This window comes from Triticum dicoccoides, chromosome 1A, assembly GCF_002162155.2.
Source record: "Triticum dicoccoides isolate Atlit2015 ecotype Zavitan chromosome 1A, WEW_v2.0, whole genome shotgun sequence".
Lineage (NCBI taxonomy): Eukaryota > Viridiplantae > Streptophyta > Magnoliopsida > Poales > Poaceae > Triticum > Triticum dicoccoides.
Window position 1 is genome coordinate 29,579,216 of NC_041380.1, and position 12,675 is coordinate 29,591,890.

Below are 12,675 nucleotides of genomic sequence, written 5' to 3' on the forward strand. Positions count from 1 at the left end.
AAGGGTTCCATACAAACTACCAAACTTGACACCTACAGCTAATGACATAAACTAAGGTAGCGAGTTTAAGATCCAAGTCACCCATTAGGTCATTATTACAACCAACAGGAAGTTCCAAACATCACAAAATCAGGAAACAACACTACAGCCGCCAAGACATATAGCAAGCTAAGAACATTACTGAAAAAAAAGGATCACCAACTTCTAAAATCGAGACCAGACTGGACCAAAAGCAAGATCAGCATCTTAATTAACCATCTTGTTCTAGGAAGACAAATTGCGGCACATCAGCAGTAGTTGCAGGCTTCGAACACTTCAGTTTTCGTCCGATTCATATTTCAAGATCTTCTAACCCAGCCTCGGTGATTCTCAGCAGACCACCAGCCGGCGCCACGCGAGCTGCATCATGAGCTCGCACCGCCTTCTGTTGAAGCGCCGACGATCCCTCCGGCAGTTTCTTCCTATCGCCGTCATTCTGCAAACCTGCCCACAAATGAAGGAAAGCGCGAATGGCACAAGTCAGCTCAACAGGAGCCAATGTTAAGTTCATGCTCTATTCCGAGTTTTCGGATTGCCCAGCAGAAGGCATCAATTCCCACCACATGAAAATTAAGTCCTACTGGTATTTTCTCAGCAACCCACCAAAAAAATAGTTAGTGAAGCAGCTGGTCTATCGAAGTGATCAGGGCAATAGAATTGTCCATGAATATCGATGTACCTTGTGGACTGTAGAAACCCATGTATGGAATCAAAGTACGGAAGTTCTCTCTCTTCCATAGCTTCTTCCACTGTAATGACTTGAGATTAATCTTGTACTAGATGCCAAGGTCTGTGGTCACGAAAATGATATCACGGCCCTCCACAGATCCAATCAGTCCAAGTCTTATCCTGGGATTTTGAATGGGGAGAAGGTTTTTGAGATCGATGATTGCACGCTCAGCCCATGACGCAGCTCCATCGGAACCCATCTGCCTTGACCACACGTAGAGGGTTAACATGTCCACATGCGCAAACCCCAAACTGCCATCCACCATCGCCATGACAGCAGCTCGAGCGACAGGCCCCTCCAGTGGCGCGTCAACCAGCGATAAGCAGTTAGAACCCAAGTCGTACTTGAGAATTCCTACATGAAGATCATCGTCGAACACAAACATAAGCATGAAGTGCAATGCGTTTCCGACGAGGACAGGGGGCATTTCGTCGAGGAGTGGATCAGCAGTAAGATGAAGACCAGGGCACTGCTCGCTCCACTCGGCCGTCTCCGGCGAGTACACGCGCGCGCGCGCAACACAATCATCGTCGTCATGACCGATCCTGTCCAGGCCGACGAAGACCACCCGGAAGGGGCCCTCATGGCAAGCCCGGTGGCCACAATCGCTCACGGCGCAGAGCACCGCGGCGACCCAATGGTGCGCGGGCGCTTCCAGCTTCATCCGGGGGCGTGTCATTGGGTCCCAGACGACGAGGCCCATATCATATCTATAATGATTGCCCATGAGAACGCGGCCATGGCGGCAGTCCCACGGAGTGTACCGGTCGTCCGGAGCGCGCGCGGCGATTTTTTTTTTTTGAAAGATCCAGGGTTTCCGGCTTCATTGATTTAGAAGAAAGCAGCGGGAGAACAGGGGGTGATCAAGCGATCATGGATGCAGTTTGAGAAATGAAAATGAAAACTACAGGGTGACCGGCTTAGCCCTCGGTCTAATCTCTCGCTACATATTCCCCAAAGGGGGGCTCTAGGCATGTTGCTCCCGCCATTCTCCATAGCTCGATCGTGTTTCTGATGAAGTGCAGCACGTCTTCAGCATGGAGGAGTTTGCTGTTGAAAACACATGCATTTCTCTCCTTCCATATCTCCCAGGCTATCAGCATCATCATCGTCTTGAGCCCTTTCCTGAAGTTTGATGGTGCTAGTTGGACTGTTTTTTTCCAGTGCCTCAGTGATGAGTGGCTCGTTGTTCTGGCAAGCTGCAGGGCTGCACATCCATTCCAGGAGGATGCCGCCTCCCAAACCGACTGTGCGAGCGGGCAATCCCAGAATAGGTGCGTAGAACATTCGAGATTTCTGAGACAGAGAGCGCAGAAGTAACCGTTTGGCCACCCGCGCCGCTGCAGGCGATCGTTGACCAGAGTCTGTCTTGGAGGAGAAGCCATGCAAACATCTTAACGGTTCCAGGGGCCCAAGCCTTCCAGATTGCCGCCTTGATTCCGGGATTAGGGGCATCGCCTGTCTGCAGTTTGTAAGCAACACTGGCAGTATAGACGTTTCCACCACCTGCCACCCAGGTGATCGAGTCTTCCTCCGTTGTTAGTGCGACGTTGGCCCTGCGAAGCTTTCGCCAGGCACTGGACCACCATTTCGGCCCTATTGCCATACTGTAGGTCTTGAATCCATTTGTCATTTTCCAGGGCCTCTTGAACTGTCCTGCCCTTGCCACGCGAGTGCTAGAAAAGAGTTGGGAACTCTTGGCATAGAGGCATTGATCCCAACCAAGAGCTTGTCCAAAAAGTGGCTGTTCTTCCGTTTCCCAGCTGCACTGAGGTGGCCGATGCAAAGAGCACACGATCGTCGTGATCGCATGGGACGGGAAAGCTCATCCAGGGGCTATGCTGTTGCTGCCATGAAAGCCAGAGCCATCGCATCCGCAGGGCCGCGCCGAAATGGTGGAGATCCAGGATGCCCAGCCCTCCCTTGTCCACCAGCCGGCATACCTTATCCCAAGCCACCTTGCATTTGGCCCCGGTGATTTTCTCGTCCTGCGCCCAGAGGAACTGCCTGCGAGCCTTGTCCACTTCTCTTAGGATTTTCTTTGGGACCTTGAGGACGGTCATGGCAAACACTGGCAGCGCAGTTAGCACCGCACGCACGAGGACTCGCCTGCCAGCCATGCTCATGAGCCGGCCCTTCCATCCCGCCAGCCTAGATCGAATTCGGTCGGTTATGAACTGGAAGTGCACCAGCCTTAATTTTCTCATGGAAATGGGCAGTCCAAGATAGGTGGTTGGAAAAGAGGTTTGCTGTCCTCCGAAACTAGCAAGCACCTCAGACAGCTGAATGTCATTGCAGTTTATTGGAATCACCGAAGACTTAGCCTGGTTCAGTTTGAGCCCCGTGCAGTCGCCAATTTTTTTTCCGGCGAATTTCGTGGTGGAGACGAAGTTTGCCACGGGTTCCTCCTCATCAGGCATGCAGGGATAAGGCCATGAATACAAGGTGACTATAGACTTGCAAGATAGGATCAAGAACTCACATATATTCATGAAAACATAATAGGTTTAGATCTGAAATCACGGCACTCGGGCCCTAGTGACAAGAATTAAGCATAGCAAAGTCATAGCAACATCAATCTCAGAACATAGTGGATACTAGGGATCAAACCCTAATAAAACTAACTCGATTACATGATAAATTTCATCCAACTCATCACCGTTCAGCAAGCCTACGGTGGAATTACTCACGCACGGCGGTGAGCATCATGAAATTGGTGATGGAGGAAGCTTGATGATGATGATGGCGACGGATTCCCCTCTTCATAGCCCCGAACGGACTCCAGATCAGCCCTCTCGAGAGGTTTTAGGGCTTGGCGGCGGCTCCGTATCGTAAAACGTGATGAATCCTTCTTCCCTATTTTTTCCTCCCCGAAAGCAAATATATAGAGTTTGAGTTGAGGTTGGAGGAGCTCCACGGGACCCACGAGGTAGGGGGGCGCGCCCAGGGGGCAGGCGCGCCCCCACCCTCGTGGCTAGGGTGTGGGCCCCCCGGTCTTCATCTTTTGCAAGGATTTTTTGTTATTTCCAAAAAGACGTTCCATGAAGTTCCAGGTCATTCCGAGAACTTTTGTTTCCGCACATAAATAACACCATGACAATTCTGCTGAAAACGTCAGTCCGGGTTAATTCCATTCAAATCATGCAAGTTAGAGTCCAAAATAAGGGCAAAAGTGTTTGGAAAAGTAGATACGACGAAGACGTATCAACCCCCCAAGCTTAAACATTTGCTTGTCCTCAAGCAATTCAGTTGATAAACTGAAAGTGATAAAGAAAAACTTTTACAAACTTTATTTGCTCTTGTTGTTGTAAATATGTAAAGCCATCATTCAAGTTTTTAGCAAAGATTATAGACTAACCATATTCACAATAACACATAGGTCTCATGTTTACTCATATTAATGGCATAATCAACTAGCGAGCAATAATAATAAATCTCGGATGACAACACTTTCTCAAAACAATCATAATATGATATAACAAGATGGTATCTCGCTAGCCCTTTCTGAGACCGCAAAACATAAATGTAGAGCACCTTTAAAGATCAAGGACTGACTAGACATTGTAATTCATGGTAAAAGAGATCCAGTCAAGTCATACTCAATGTAAACTAACAGTAGTGAATGCAAATGACAGCGGTGCTCTCCAACTGGTGCTTCTTTTAATAAGAGGATGATGACTCAACATAAAATTAAATAGATAGGCCCTTCGCAGAGGGAAGCATGGATTTGTAGAGGTGCCAGAGCTCGGTTTTGAAATAGAGATGAATAATATTTTGAGCGGTATACTTTCATTGTCAACATAACAACCAAGAGATGGCGATATCTTCCATGCTACACACATTATAGGCGGTTCCCAAACAGAATGGTAAAGTTTATACTCCCCCTCCATCAACAAGTATCAATCCATGGCTTGCTCGAAACAACGAGTGCCTCCAACTAACAAGAGTCCCAGGGGGAGTTTTGTTTGCAATTATTTTGATTTAGTTTGCATAAAGCATGGGACTGGGCATCCCGGTGACCAGCCACTTTCTCATGAGTGAGGAGCGGAGTCCCCTCCTCTTGAGAATAACCCGCCTAACATGGAAGATACGGACAACCCTAATTGATACATGAGCTATTCGAGCATACAAAATAGGATATTTATTTAAAGGTTTAGAGTTTGGCACAAACAAATTTACTTGGAACAGCAGGTAGATACCGTATATAGGTAGGTATGGTGGACTCATATGGCATAACTTTGGGGTTTATGGGATTGGATGCACAAGCAGTATTCCCGCTTAGTACAGGTGAAGGCTAGAAAAAGACTGGGAAATGACCAGCTAGAGAGCGACAACAGTCATGAACATGCATTAAAATTAATCAACATCGAATGCAAGCATAAGTAGGATATAATTCACCATGAACATAAATATCGTAGAGGCTATGTTGATTTTGTTTCAACTACATGCGTGAACATGTGCCAAGTCAAGCCACTCGAATCGTTCAAAAGAGGATACCACCCTATCATACCACATCACAACCATTTTAATAGTATGTTGGCACACAAGGTAACCATTATAAGCTCCTAGCTAATCAAGCATGGCACAAGAAACTATGATCTCTAGTTGTCATTGCAAACATGTTTATTCATAATAGGCTGAATCAGGAACGATGAACTAATCATATTAAAAAAACAAGAGAGGTTGAGTTCATACCAGCTTTTCTCATCTCAGTCAGTACATCATATATCGTCATAATTGCCTTTCACCTGCATAACCGAACGCTGTGGATAATAATAATAGTGCACGTGCATTGGACTAAGCTGGAATCTGCAAGCATTCAATACACAGGAAAAGACAAGGCAATTGGGGCTCTTTTGTTAGATCAACAATAATGCATATAAGAGCCACTTCAACAATTTAATTATGGTCTTCTCCTATCGACCCCCAAAGAAAAGAAAAAGAAATAAAACTATTTACACGGGAAAGCTCCCAACAAGCAAAAAGAAGAACAAGAAATCTTTTTGGGTTTTATTTTTAATTACTAGTACAAGCATGGAAATTAAAACTAACTAAAAGCTATAACTATTTTTTTTCTTTTTCTTAAGATTTATCAAACACACAAGAAGAAAGCATAAAAAGGAAATAAACTAGCATGGATGATGCAATGAAAAAGTATGAGCACCGACAACTAGCAATGAGTGTGTGAACATGAATGTAATGTCGGTGAGAAATACGTACTCCCCCAATCTTAGGCTTTTGGCCTAAGTTGGTCTAATGCCACGGATGGCCTGGCGGATATCCAAAGTTGTAGTTGGGGTCGTACTGAGATGCAACAGTCATTGCATCGTGGGCTGCAGCTTGGAGGCGAGCTATCTCAGCCCTCCTCTTATACTCTTCTGCCTCCTCTCTGGTTATAGAATATCTCCCTTTGCCTGAAAGTCAAAGAAAGTAGAAGCAGGGAGAGCGACGTGATAGGTGCGTCGTCTGTCAAAAATTAGTCGGTACTGGAGGAACTGATCATTCCTCTCAACAAACTGATGACGAACCATAGCCTCATAATCCAAATAAGCAGGAGGCAACTCAATATCATCCTCACGTATGGTTATACCAAGAAAATCAGCTATGCGGGTTGCATAAATTCCACCAAAGAAATCTTCATTAAATCTATTAAGATGCAACCTACGTGCAATAATGGCTCCCAAATTATAAGATTTATCTCCTAACACAGCACTCCTAACAATACTGAGGTCAGGGACACACATGTGACATGCTTCATCTTTACCGTTAATGCATCTACCTATGAAGAGAGCACAATAATGTATAGCAGGAAAGTGAATGCTCCCTATGGTAGCTTGTGCTATATCTCTAGATTCCCCCATAATTATACTATTAAGAAAATCTCTAAATTCAGATTTGCGAGGTTCACTAGTACTACCCCACTGTGGAAGTTTGCAAGCAGTGGTAAAGTCCTCTAAGTCCATAGTGTAAGAATTTTCATAAAGATCAAACAGGACAGTTTAAGAATTACGTGAACATGAAAATTCAAACCTCCTCACAAAGGAGCTAGTGAGATAGTGGTACTGACGGCACTTTTCTTCCTCGAAGCTCACAAGATCAGTGTTATGCAAATATGCGTTAAATTCTTCCTTAATTCCTGCTTGATCCATGAAGTCCTCTGAAGGCCATTCATAAGGCCGCACTGGAGCGTCCCTTGGTGGCTCATCATCAGCATCACGCATTGCAAGCCTGGGTTCTTGTTTCCTTGAAGAGCTACCTTGGTACATTTTCCTAAACATATTTCTTCCTCTGAAAAATTTCTGAATTTTTTAGTAACTTCAAATAAAGGTAACCAAACTCAACAAAATTGACAGCAACTACTCCTACAAGTGCCTAGAGCCTATATCATGCATCAAAACTACTTTTGACCACATAAATTTGACATGCAAGTTCAAGAACAGGGTCACCTAGGTAGCACAAATTTGCAATGAATAAATCACTAGAACAAAAACTAATTGGACCAATTGAGGAGTCACATACCAAGGATCAATCCCCCCAAGCAGTTTTGTGAGAGGTGCTTTGAGCAAGGAGATCGAAAATGGCAGCAAAATGAGCTTGGACTCGGGTTTGAACTGGATAATCGTGTTTGTGGGAGGAAGAAGGAGTGCGTGGGTGCAGGAATAAGTGGAGGAGGGCCACCGTGGGCCCATGAGGCAGGGGGCCCGCCCAGGGGGTAGGGCGCACCCTCCACCCTCGTGGCCAGGTGGATGCCCCCCTGCTGTGTTCTCAGTGCCAAATATTCTCAAATATTTCAGAAAAAAATCATATTTAAATTTCAGGGCATTTGGAGAACTTTTATTTTCGGGGTATTTTTATATTGCACGGATAATTCAGATAACAGACGGAAAATACTTATTTTTATTTTATTTAATATAAATAACAGAAAGTAAAAGGAGGGTACAAAGAGTTGTGTTTTCTAAATTCATCCATCTCATGATCATCAAAAGGAATCCAATAACAAGGTTGATCAGGTCTTGTTAACAAACTCATTCCGAATAACATGGAACCGGAGAATTTTCGAATAACACTAGGTTACCTGAACAGGGATATGCACATCCCCAACAATAAGAATACCATATTTCTTCTTGACAGTAGGAAGAGGAAATTAAAAACCTCCAAAAATAATTGATGGACTTTTTCCAATAGAATTGATACTGTGGACTTGAGGTTGTTTCCTCGGAAAGTGTACCGTATGCTCATTACCATTAACATGAAAAGTGAAATTTCCTTTGTTGCAATCAATAACAGCCCCTGTAGTGTTCAAAAAGGGTCTTCCAAGAATAATAGACATACTATCGTCCTCGGGAATATCAAGAATAACAAAGTCCGCTAAAATAGTAACATTCGCAACCACAACAAGCACATCCTCACAAATACCGACAGGTATAACAGTTGATTTATCAGCCATTTGCAAAGATATTTCAGTAGGTGTCAACTTATTCAAATCAAGTCTACGATATAAAGAGAGAGGCATAACACTAACACCGGCTCCAAGATCACATAAAGCAGTTTTAACATAATTTCTTTTAATGGAGCATGGTATAGTGGGTACTCCTGGATTTCCAAGTTTCTTTGGTATTCCACCTTTAAAAGTATAATTAGCAAGCATGGTGGAAATTTTAGCTTCGAATATCTTTCTTTTATTAGTAACCATATCTTTCATATACTTAACATAAGGATTCATTTTGATCATATCAGTTAATCGCGTACGCAAAAAATAGGTCTAATCATTTCAGCAAAGCGCTCAAAATCCTCATCATCCTTTTTCTTGGATGGGTTGGGAGGAAAAGGCATGGGTTTCTGAACCCAAGTGTAACGCCCTCGATGCGGCTATATCTCCCATGTGTCGAAGCACGACTTAGAGGCATAACCGCATTGAAAACAATGTCGCAAGTGAGGCAATCTTCACACAACCCATGCAATACATAAGGGAAAGAGATACATAGTTGGCTTACAAACGCCACTTCACACAATTACATGAATAAAGCATTACATCAACCAGATACAATCAAGGTCCAACTACGGAACCAAAATAAAAGAAGACTACCTCAAATGCTACACAGATCCCCGATCGACCCCAACCGGGCTCCACTACTGATCAACTAGAACGAAACAACACAAAGGACAAGATCTTCATCGAGCTACTCCTTGAGGTCGGGTTGCGTCACCTGCACAGTTCATCGGCACCTGCAAACTGGTTTTGGAAGTATCTGTGAGTCACGGGGACTTAGCAATCTCACACCCTCGCGATCAAGACTATTTAAGCTTAAGGGTAAGGTAAAGGTATGAGGTGGAGCTGCAGCAAGCGACTAGCATATATGGTGGCTAACCTATTCGCAAAAGAGAGCGAGAAGAGAAGGCAAAAGCACGGTCGAACAACTATGATCAAGAAGTGATCCTAGAACAACCTACGTCAAGCATAACTCCAACACCGTGTTCACTTCCCGGACCCCGCCGAGAAGAGACCATCACGGTAACACACATGGTTGATGTATTTTAGTTAAGTTAAGTTTCAAGTTATCTACAACCGGACATTAACAAATTCCCATCTGCCCATAACCGCGGGCACGGCTTTCGAAAGTTTAAATCCCTGCAGGGGTGTCCCAACTTAGCCCATCACAAGCTCTCACGGTCAACGAAGGATATTCCTTCTCCCAAGACAATCCGATCAGGCTCGGCATCCAGGTTACAAGACATCCTCGACAATGGTAAAACAAGTCCAGTAACACCGCCCGAATGTGCCGACAAATCCCGATAGGAGCTGCACATATCTCGTTCTCAGGGCACACTCAGATGAGACATCCTACGAGTAAAACCAACCCTCAAGTTGCCCCGAGGTGGCCCCGCAGTCTACTCGGTCGGACCAACACTCAGAGGAGCACTGGCCCGGGAGGGGGGGGGGGTTAAAATAAAGATGACCCTTGGGCAGGCCTACCCAAGGGAAAGAAAAGTCTAGGTGGCGAATGGTAAAACCAATGTTGGGGATTGCTGGAGGAGTTTTATTCAAGGCGAACTGTCAAGGGGTTCCCATTATAACCCAACCGCGTAAGGAACGCAAAATCCGGGAATATAACACCGATATGACGGAAACTAGGGCGGCAAGAGTGGAACAAAACACCAGGCATAAGGCCGAGCTTTCCACACTTTACCAAGTATATAGATGCATTAATTAAATAAGAGATATTGTGATATCCCAACAAAATATCCATGTTTCAAACATGGAACAAGCTCCACTCTTCACCTGCAACTAACAACGCTATAAGAGGGCTGAGCAAAGCGGTAACATAGCCAAACAACGGTTTGCTAGGACAAGGTGGGTTAGAGGCTTGGCTCAACAATATGGGAGGCATGATAAGCAAGTGGTAGGTATCACAGCATAGGCATAGCAAAAGAGCGAGCAACTAGTAAGCAAAGATAGAAGTGATTTCAAGGGTATGATCATCTTGCCTGAAATCCCGCAAGGAAGAAGAACGAGTCCATGAAGAAGACAAACGAACGTAGACGAACATGTCCTCACAAACGCGACGTTATCGGAACGAACCCGAAGAAGCAACACCAGAAATAAGCACACAACATAGTAAACAACCAACACACGAACATGGTATGATATGCGGGATGCGGTATGTGATGCATATGCATGATTTGGACATGAATGATTGAACCTGGCCTCAACTTGGAAATCCAAGAGTGCCACTGGAAAGGTGAGGTGATTGCGGTTGAAATCGATATAAAGATCACCGGAATCGGATGCACGGTTTGGAAATGGCAAGCAAAACAAATATGTCACTGGGCTACGATAAACAGCAAGTAGCCATCTAAATGCATCAAGTTAAATATGCTACAGCACTCAAACATGGTAACAAAATACATGGCGGGGATCCACTCATGATGCTTGACAAAAGATGAACACTGAGCTACGACTAATTCACTCATTAACAGGTTCAAACAAGCATGGCAAAAGTGCAAACGATAACAGGTTTCAGACTCAGTGAAAATTAACAACAAATTAGGAATTTATCATCAGGAAGCACACTTTATAGCATGAAAACTACATGCTACAGGAACATATCATGGCAAATCAAGGCATGGCATGAAGCTACTCAAAGCATTTAACAAAAGTCCCTTAATGACCTTGAGCCAAAAGGGATAAGAAAATACAATTACAAGCATTTGAACATGGCAAAAACATAAACAGATTCAGACTTGGTGAAAAACTGGAGCATGGCAAAACAGATAACGAGTAGACATGTTTACGAGCTCGATGCACTCACTACAAAGCATGGCATGATTAACTAAGCATACACCCAGCAAGTAGACATGACATAGAAGCTAGGCATGGCAGAAACAACAACATAGCATGCATGGATCAATAGCAACATCCTCGGCAAAATCGCTAAACATGTCAACAATCTGCCAGGATTCACTTTATAGCAAAAGTAGAGCTCGATTGACTCAAGCTAGGATGCTCCATAAATGCAAACAAAGACATGGATGGATAGAGCACCACAATGTTAACAAAACATCCTTACTGATCATCCTCAAACGAGGCACGGATCACTAGGAAACAACATGAACATATGACATAACAACAAAATCAGGACAAGGACTTAGAGAAATTCTAAGTCCCTGAAAACAGCATTACCGATTACGCTACTTTGCAAGCTTATGCTAGTCACCACAAATATCACAAAAATACATGGCAAGCACCCCTGTAAAGATGGCATGGCATATAACAAAACACATGTAGAGCACAGGGTCATAGCATGCACACATTAAACATGGCAAAAATGACAAAATGCCATTTGCTGAAATAGATCGGACAAATTCCTCACATAGCCCTCTTCCAACAACATTTCGGGCATCAAGATGAGTTCAAAAGAAAATGATGCAATGAGATGAAATGATATACTCGTCGAGACGAACATTTTGATATGCTACACGCACGAATCGGAGCTACGATGACAGAGTTGTGATGCGTTGAAAAATGCAAAAAGATTAGGGTTACGGGGAAAAAGTCAACCGAGGGGGAGTTCCAGATCTGAGATCTAGGGCACGCTTTTCGAGGTTCGTCGCTGATCCACCGGAGTTGACACCGGAGAGGAAGAAGGAGGCCGGAGAGGCGAGGCGGCGACGGCTTGCCGGGCGAGGGGGGCGGCGCGGCGACCTCCGGCCACCGGAGCGGGGAGCGGCGATGGCGGCGGAGGAGCAGGGCGCCGGCGAGGTGGGTGGTATGCCGGCGAGGTGGCGCACGGCGGACAAAGTCCGGTGACGGGGCGGCGGAGTCGCGGTCGCCGGCGGGCGGGCCGACCAGGCGCGGGCGCCGAGCGCCTTGGGCGGCGACGGGGAAGACATGCGCGAGGCGGCGGCGGTTCGGGCCCCGCGGGCCGGATCTGGGCCGCGGGGGCCCGCGGCGGCGGAGGAGAGAGGAGGCCAGGTGGCGCGCGGGGGTTGGCCAGGAGTGGCGGCGGGGCGACGTGGCGAGCTCCGATTGGTTGGAGCGACGTGGCGGTGCGGCGGACACGTCCGGCGGCGGGACGGACATGTCCGGTGGCGCGAGGAGGAAGAATTTTAGGGTTTCGTCCGCGAATTTTTGGGAGAGGCCACATATTTATAGGTAGAAGGAGTTAGGAGAGTCCAAATAAGGTGCGGTTTGCGGCCACGCGATCGTGATCGAACGACCGAGATGATGGAAGAAGTTTAGGTGGGTTTTGGGCCACTTTGGAAGGGTGTTGGGCTGCAACACTCACGAGGCCTTTTCGGTCCCTCGGTTAACCGTTGGAGTATCAAACGAAGTCCAAATGGCACAAAACTTGACAGGCGGTCTACCGATAGTAAACCAAGGCCGCTTGAAAAGTCTCTGTCCAATC